Source organism: Oncorhynchus gorbuscha, linkage group LG07, assembly GCF_021184085.1.
Source record: "Oncorhynchus gorbuscha isolate QuinsamMale2020 ecotype Even-year linkage group LG07, OgorEven_v1.0, whole genome shotgun sequence".
Taxonomy (NCBI): Eukaryota; Metazoa; Chordata; class Actinopteri; order Salmoniformes; family Salmonidae; genus Oncorhynchus; species Oncorhynchus gorbuscha.
This window is the reverse complement of record NC_060179.1, coordinates 42,733,810-42,742,372: the sequence shown is the minus strand read 5'-3', so window position 1 is coordinate 42,742,372 and position 8,563 is coordinate 42,733,810. Positions and strand designations below refer to the sequence as shown.

Genomic DNA, 8,563 nt, shown 5'->3' with positions numbered 1-8,563 from the left:
CTTACACTGCAACCTAACATTACAGCATGGCACCATTGACCTTACACTGCAATCTAACATTATAACATCGCACTGTTGATCCAGCACTGCTATCAAAACCTGCAGCATTGTAACCACTTGCTCTGCCTGCACAGAACCGGTTCCGGGAACAGAACAGAAAACCGCAAAAGAATGACATTTTCCAAGGAACAGAAACGAAACCGGGAATGTAAGTGATCCATACTGTTTCGGAACAGAACCGTTATTTTAAAAGCATGAGAATCGGTTAATAAAGTTATTTGACGGTCCTGGCATTTTTTTCTAGTACCACAACAAAACGCAACAAAGGGCCTATGCAAAGTCCTCCCTCTGTCACTCAGAAACATATTACAGTGTCTACCTGCAAGCTGAAAATATTTGCCTGTGCGTGTGTGTGTTTAGGCTACCTGCCCCTTTACCAGTGCTTAATCTGTAAATCGGGAGGTGTCGGAACCAAAAAGTGAGAACAAGAGGAGTGTGGGGGAGTTCTGAGGTACCGGAACATATGAGACAAAAATAATACTTGCATGCGTATCATCGCGTTTGCGTAGTGGCATAGAGCAGTAGAGTTGAGGCACATACAGAAGTTGCACACATGGGGGAACATTTTCAGTGGCCTTTTTCCGGGAAAAATGTGGCCTTTTTATAGTCGCTTTTCCTGCAATTTTACGTAATTTTACATGACTGGAGACTTTTGCATAATCTTTTGTAATACCGCAGAAATGATCGCAGGCTACTTTGACACTGACAAACGGAGAATCGGAGATCAATAAAAACGACCTTGTCTTGAATCCATAAATAGCCTTGGCCTAGGTGTGTTGAGACACATATTGTAGGCTACAATATGAGGAGGAAATTATAGTCCTACAAATGCTTTCCAGTTTCACTGACTCACCCAATGATGCCCAGCTCACTTGCTGGTGATGGCCGATGTGCTCGTGCGCTCATGCCAAAAGCCTCTCTCTGTCTTGTTTTACTTTGTAAAACAATATTTGGAAGGTGATCAAATATTTTGGTAGCCTACAGCACATTGTTCTCTTTTCGCGTAGCTGTGATTCTATAGCAAAAATAAATGATGAATTGCAACGCTGGAGAGGTGAGAATTGCAGGCTCATGTCTACCAGAGCAGAGAGGGGGAGAGATCATAGAAAGTGAATCTTGTGAGAGATACAGGCACGCTTCTCACACAGCCACGGCCACCCATTGGTCTCACACATACATAAGGTAACAATGTTGAGCAAACCACAAACCGGGGCCGTCCCAACCCGAATCAACTCTTAGAATATTAGGCTCGGGCTGAAAATCTCCTTTCTCACATTACGTTTTTTTGGTCGCTTGTATTCAAATTTTGACATTGAAAAAAGTGAAACATATTTTTCATGCCACGAGAGTTACCTGATCCGGCCAAATAAGTTCCGGAACAAAACAGTCCAAAACGGAGAGGTGCAGATCCGGCTCAAATGAAGCTACTATACTGATGTTACAAGCTTGATTCAGAAAGAAAGGGAGATATGTTTTATTAGTAAGAGAAGAAGGGATTCACTTTTTCAATGCTAGTTAAGGATACTATAGGCCTAGTTATCACATTTCACTTTGGATTTGTTGACTACAAAAAGGTGAGATGTGTTTTTAATTCTGGTGCCGCTCTGCACACACAAGCTTGTTATAGCTACCTGGCTCAAAGGACATTCAATTTCTACATAGAAGCCACTCCTCCTAGGTGCACCTAATTCAGGTAATGCATGTCTTAACAAGATGCCCAGCACTTCAAGCCTCCTCCTCACCCCTCTCTCGCTCTCTTCCCACCTGTCTGTCCTTCACACATGTAAACAACTAGCTTTCCTGCTCTGTCCACATCTTCAGGCTGTCTAACGGTTATTTGACCAAGAGAGAGAGTGATGGAGTGCTGCATCAGATGACCTGACCTCCACAATCACCTGACCTCAACCCAATTGAGATGGTTTGGGATGAGTTGGACCGCAGAGTGAAGGGAAAGCAGCAACCAGTCCTGTGGGAACTCCTTCAAGACCGTTGGAAAAACATTCCAGGTGAAGCTGTTGGAGAAAATGCCAAGAGTGTGCAAAGCTGTCTTCAAGGCAAAGGGTGGCTACTTGGAATAATCTCAAATATTAAATATATTTTGATTTGTTAAACACGTTTTTGGTTACTACATGATTCCATGTGTTATTTCATGGGTTTGACGTCTTCACTATTCATCTACAATGTAAAGAATTGTAAAAAAAAAAAAAAAAAAAATACTGGAATTAGTAGGTGTCCAAACTTTTTACTGGCTTTCTGTGGATATAATGGCTTTGATTTAAATGTCACAGTCTCTAAGCATTGTAATGCAGCAGGGAACAATGAGCGTGTTTCCAGTAAATTATAGGCGTAAATGCCCACCTGAACAATTAAATTCCCTCAAATGTAGAGTCAAGGTTCAGAACACATCCGGTCCAAACATGTAGACTGGGATTACACTGAGCCAGGTTGTGAATCATACTGTTGGGAGATGCAGGCAACTAAAAGACTGGCCTAAATCCCACACTGTATGCTAAAAGCATCCCAACCCAGCTCTACAGAAAAGAGGAAGAACTGAAAACATAGCTTGCTTTCTCCATTGTTCCTACTGTGGGAATAGGTGTGTGTACAGAGAGAAAAGGACTGAGTGATGCTAACCTAACTGCTCCAACAGTGACAGATGGGCAGAGAGGGGAAATACACTCTCACGCTTTCCACCTGAGAGGCACGAGTGAGGGATCTGTGTCACCACTTTTCCATCCCTCCGTGCCTCTTCTCTCAGATTCTCCGGCAAATTCTGCACTGTCAACACACATTCACTTTGAACTGCTTCCTGACTCGCACTCTTCTACTTCTGAAAACACCACATCAAGCTGTTTCTTACAAACTATAACCGCTAGCTGTTCGCTAACACGTTCCTGCATACACTGCCCATACAACATGCTAACCGTTACATATCGCCCGATGGCTTCATACTATCACGCTATGTTCAAAATGTAAAGAATGCTCTCTTTCCATCAAATGATACGTCACAATGTTGCCCATAGAACTTACTGCGCAAGCTATTCAACATGAAAGCTAAACAATCCCCAAATTGATGACAGCCTCACGTTGACAGGCTCCTAATTCCTTAAACAGACAGCAGTGGCTGTGGTCATTCATGGACGTTAAACACGTGGAAATATCTGTAGCATGCATAGTGCGAATGAAAGAAAAATGAATTGCTCCATCACCAGCTTATGACTCTTTAAGACTGCTGTTGTGAACCACTAATCTAACTCTGGGTTGGGGAAGTCCTGCAGGAGGAGGGGAAGGGGGGGTCCTCTTTTTCGCTAACTAATCAGTGCACATAAAACTACAGGCTCCCTCACGTGATCCAACAATGCATATTGACAGGAGGCAGTGTTGACCGAGTGGGGAAAAGTGCCAGTTCGGCATTGTGCAAGACATATTCACGCTCCTGAAGTGCTGACTGCACAAAACCTGAGGACAGTGCCATGCAGCTGGATCTCTGCCAGTCAGCCAGCTGTAAAAGAAAAAAATAAGAAAAAAGGCCCTTCACCTGTTACGGCATCACGCTAATTCCAGTGTGTCCGTTTACTGCCCCGCCCGGCCCGTCAGCGTAAGTGGTCTAATTCAACAGGAATCCGCATGAACAAGGGGTACGTGATTCACGTGAAGACTGACTGGACATTAGCTGAAAGTAAAAAGGGGGAGAAGGGGGAGGTGGGGGAGCAAGAGCAGACAAGGTGACTGTATGTACAGCTGTGTGCGAGGCAGACATGTCAAGCTCATACAAGGAGCAAAGCTCCCCATAAACCTACTCCACCCCCCTCCTCCCCATTCCCAACCACCAAAACCTGATATTTGCACTTGTGGTCGTAAACAATGTACTAGAACAGGGGGGGGGGGGAATAAAACCCTCCCCTCCCTCCTATTCTGCCTTTTATTCTTGGGTACCGTTAAGTGTCTACTGTACTAACATATCTCACAGATATTTCAAGTAGTTCTCTTCGGCAAAAGTATTAATGACCTCCAGAAACCCATTGAACGACAACTTCCGACGAATCCACACCATTAAACAACTCAATTAGGGCTGTGGGACGGTCCGAAAGGTAAAGAGTCCTTATAACACAGTACTTTAGAAAAAGACAAAATGTTAGCTAAAAAAAAAAGACTTGATTTTCATAAACCCCTAATCTTTTCGATTGGTGATCCGTGTGTGTTCTGGCTCGCCAGGATGGGGCAACAAGTAGTTAAATGTTCAGGTGAGGTGGGAACCAGAGGGGGCTGGAAAGGGTTTGAAGGTGGGGGGGGGTCTAATGGTCAATGCAAAACTCTACGGTATATTTCATGTGACCAGCTTACCTCTAAAAGGCTTACCATCGTAATCCTCCAGCCAAATGAGGTGTCTTACCTAAGGCTTACGCTGGTCAGGGGAATCAAAATATACAGGGAATTTGGAAATGATTCAGACCCTTTGACTTTTTCCACATTTTGTTACATTGCAGCCTTATTCTAAAAATGGATTCAGTTGTTTTATTCCCTTATCAATCTACATACAATACCCCCATAATGCTCCTGAGTGGCGCCGCCGTCTATGGCACTACATCTCAGTGCTAGAGGCACTGGTATCACAACCGGCCAGGATTGGGAGTTCCGTAGGGTGGCCACAATTGGCCCAGCGTCGTCCAGGGTAGGCCGGCATTGTAAATAAGAATTTGACCTTAACTGACTTGCCTAGTTAAATAAAGGTGAAATTTAAAAAATACAAAATACAAAATGACAAAGCAAAAACGGAAATATCACATTGACATGACTATTCAGACTCCGTACTTTGTTGAAGCACCTTTGGCAGCGATTACAGCTTTGAGTCTTCTCGGGTATGACGCTACAAGCTTGGCAAACCTGTATTTGGGGAGTTTCTCCCATTCCTCTCAAGCTCTGTCAGGTTGGATGGGGAGTGTCACTTCACAGCTAATTTCAGTCCTCTCCAGAGACGTTCGATCAGGTTCAAGGCACTGGCTGGTCCACTCAAAGACATTCAGAGACTTGTCCCGAAGCCACTCCTGCATTATCTTGGCTGTGTGCTTAGGGTTGTTGTCCTGTTGGAAGTTAAACCTTCACCCTATTCTGAGGTCCTGAGCGCTCTGGAGCAGGTTTTCATCAAGGATGTCTCTGTATTCATCTCCGTTCATCTTTCCATCGATCCTTGCTAGTCTCCCACAGCATGATGCTGCCACCAACATGCTTCACCACAGGGATGGTGCAGGTTTCCCCAGACGTGACGCTTGGCATTCAGGCCAAGAGTTTAATTTAGGTTTCATCAGACCAGAGGATCTTGTTTCTCATGGTCTGAGAGTCTTTAGTTGTCTTTTGGCAAACTCCAAGTTGAGGAGTGGCTTCCGTCTGGCCACTCTACCTTAAAGGCCTGATTGGTGGAGTGCTTATGGAAGGTTCTCCCATCCCCACAGAGGAACTGGAGCTTTGTCAGAGTGACTATCGGTTTCTTTGTCACCTCCTTGGCCAAGGCCCTTCTCCCCGATTGCTCAGTTTAGCCGGGCAGCCAGCTCTAGGAGTCTTGGTGGTTCCAAACTTCTTCCATTTAAGAATGATTGAGGCCACTGTGTTCTTGGGGACCTTCAAAGCTATAGAAATATTTTGGTACCCTTCCCCAGATCTGTGCCTCAACACAATTCCTTAGACTTCATGGCTTGGTTTTTGCTCTGATATGCATGTCAACTGTGTTACCTTATATAGAAAGGTGTATGCCTTTCCAAATTAGGTCCAATCAATTGAACTTACCACATCTGGACTCCAATCAAGTTGTAGAAACATCTCAAGGATGATCAATACATACAGGATGCACCTGAGCTCAATTTTGCGTCTCTGAATAAGTGTCTGAATACTTACGTAAATAAGGTATTTCTGTTTTTGCTTTGACATTATGGGGTATTGTGTTGTGTAGATTGATGAGGGGGAAAAGCTATTGAATCCATTTTAGAATATGGCTGTAACGTAACACAGTGTGGAAAAAGGGAAGCTGTCTGAATATTTTCCCGAATGCACTGTATGGTGTACAGTAAACCTTGCCTATAGCTCTTTACATGGGTCGTCTTAGGAACATTTGTTCAGGAATGTGGGCGGCTGGTGCAGTGTGCAAAGCATTTATACAGGATTTATGTTCTATATGATATTCTCTAATCATCTCTCAGTCCACCGCTCACTGCTACTATAACTTTATATCTCCCTGCAACTACTGGATCATTGAGAGCTGCAAACATATACAGCACCAGTCAAAAGTTTGGACACAGCTACTCATTGAACGTTTTTTTCCTTTATTTTTACTATTTTCTACTTTGTATAATAATAGTGAAGACATCAAAACGACGAAATAAAACATATGGAATCATGTAGTAACGAAAAAATTGTTAAACAAATCAAAATATATTTTATATTTGAGATTCTTCAAAGTAGCCACCCTTTGCCTTGATGACAGCTTTGCACATTCTTGGCATTCTCTCAACATTATGTAATTTACCCAGGACAGTAGAGTACAGTATACACGCCCCTTAAACAAGTGTGTACCTTTTGGGTTGGCACATCAGATGCTAAGTCCCATCTTTAAAGACTGTGGAAGCTCTTTTAGACATGATGACGGGGGGACAAAGGGGATTTTAAAGTGTTTTTGATTTGAAACTTTCAGTAAGTGAGTGTACATTTGGAGGGTTTTCAGGGACTCATTTTCAACCCGCAGAGGTCATACTTGTAAACTTTTGCTTAGACCATGGTTTAAAAACCATTGGTCTAAAATGGCTAGCTACTAGCTTTTCTCATAGGGAAACCTGACTAATTAGCCATGATGTTGAGGATGGCCAGCTGAGCAGATAATTATATCCGATAACTAATCAACCTATCAGAGACCTCAAACAGTAGAGCCACCATCCAATCGCAACAGGTCAATTTGGCCACCAGAGGCAGATTGTTAAATCATCCAATTGCTTGGTTTAACTTGTTACTCATGGTCTACTTGGAGTGTGCCAATATATTTTTGCATGATGGATCCTTGACTATGCTACTGACGTCATACACAATTCAAAAGGATTTTCGCATATATGACCAAACTCCACCTTTTTGCTCAACCATTTAACATACATACATGTACTTCGACTGAAAAAGGTGGGAGGATTATATTATTATATTATATTATAGTATTCAGACAGCGCAAGTCAAAGGCGATGACTCTCGTGGTGCTGTCAAATAGCAGTAATTCACCCACCACTGATAGCCTGGAGTGGAGGAGTGATCCACTAAAGGAGTCTACTCTAAAGGAGTCTACTCTAAAGGAGTCTACTCTAAAGGAGTCTACTCTAAAGGAGTCTACTCTAAAGGAGTCTACTCTAAAGGAGTCTACTCTAAAGGAGTCTACTCTAAAGGAGTCTACTCCACAGTATCAACACATGGTGGCTGTGCGTCGGAATCCCATTGAGGCAAGATTATTGTTAAGGAGAAAACCCTCCACTGCTGGTCCTTGATTATATCTTCACATGTTTATGTCTTGGCTGAAACTGAATTTGTTACCGGATATATGTATCTACTCAGCTGGCTGTCCTCAACATTGTGGCTAATTTGGCCAGGTTGGCCAAATTGCGAAAAGCTAGCAGCTAGCCATTTTAGACCAATGGTTTACACCATGGTTTAAGAAGAAAAAGTTTACAAGTAAGCACAAACATCATTTCAGCAGCAGCAGTTTGAGACTAAGACAACAACTTAACCCCTAACCTCTAACCACAGCTCAGGGTCAGGGGTCAGCAGTAGATTGTGACAGCACTCATAATTCCACCAACTGCTATTGCTGCCATCTAGACCCATCGCCGAAATCAAGTGTTGTGTTCACACACATCAATGGTGCCCTTTTAATGGAGTGTGCAGCGGCTATGGCTGTTTGTTGTGGCCTTGAATTTGATTCTTATGCTAATCCCAATGCTAAACCAGGGCAGTATGGTGGCATTGCCTCTCAGAGACGGATAAATATGCACCGGCACAGGCTGGCCAGATAAGAAGGCCAGCTGCGGGCAGGCAGGGTTAAAACCGTCAGCGGACCGGGCCTCCCGTGTCCTTCATTTTACACAAACAGGAGGACAGTGGGAAGTAGCTAAAAGTTCTCATGCTAATAACGTTCCAACCCCACATTCTGGGGCATCCAGGCCTCTCATCAGCGTGCGTAGGCGAGGTTAACTAGCAGAGATATATAAGGCCCCTGGTCGCTCTCCCTGGCGCTTCCTGTGGCTCGCCTTGTGCCTGTTTGTACAGTATGTGTGAGTTAGCAGGGCAATATGAAGGTGCAGGACAGCACGTCTCAGAAGCCAAGTCAACATCATTGTATCCCTAATTTGTTTAGGAAAATAATTAGATTATTGCATGGTTTGCTTTTTCCATAAAGTTTTTTTGAAATCTGACACAGCGGTTGCATTAAGGAGAGGTATATCTATAATTCCATGTGTATAACTTGTATTATCATCTACAT

General features: G+C 43.5%; 1 protein-coding gene across 3 annotated transcripts in view; it reads right to left on the bottom strand.

Moving 5' to 3' along the window:
- The window catches only part of LOC124039883 (thyroid hormone receptor alpha-like), a 207,164-nt gene that overhangs the window by 167,272 nt on the left and 31,329 nt on the right, over positions 1–8,563 (bottom strand). The window contains exon 1 of one of the 3 annotated variants that reach the window (XM_046356399.1): positions 3,599–3,731. The exons of the other annotated variants lie outside the window; for them this stretch is intronic. The gene's annotated coding sequence lies outside the window, so the exon portion shown is untranslated. Of the gene's footprint in view, positions 1–3,598; positions 3,732–8,563 lie in introns of those variants that run through there. 3 annotated transcript variants of the gene reach the window in all.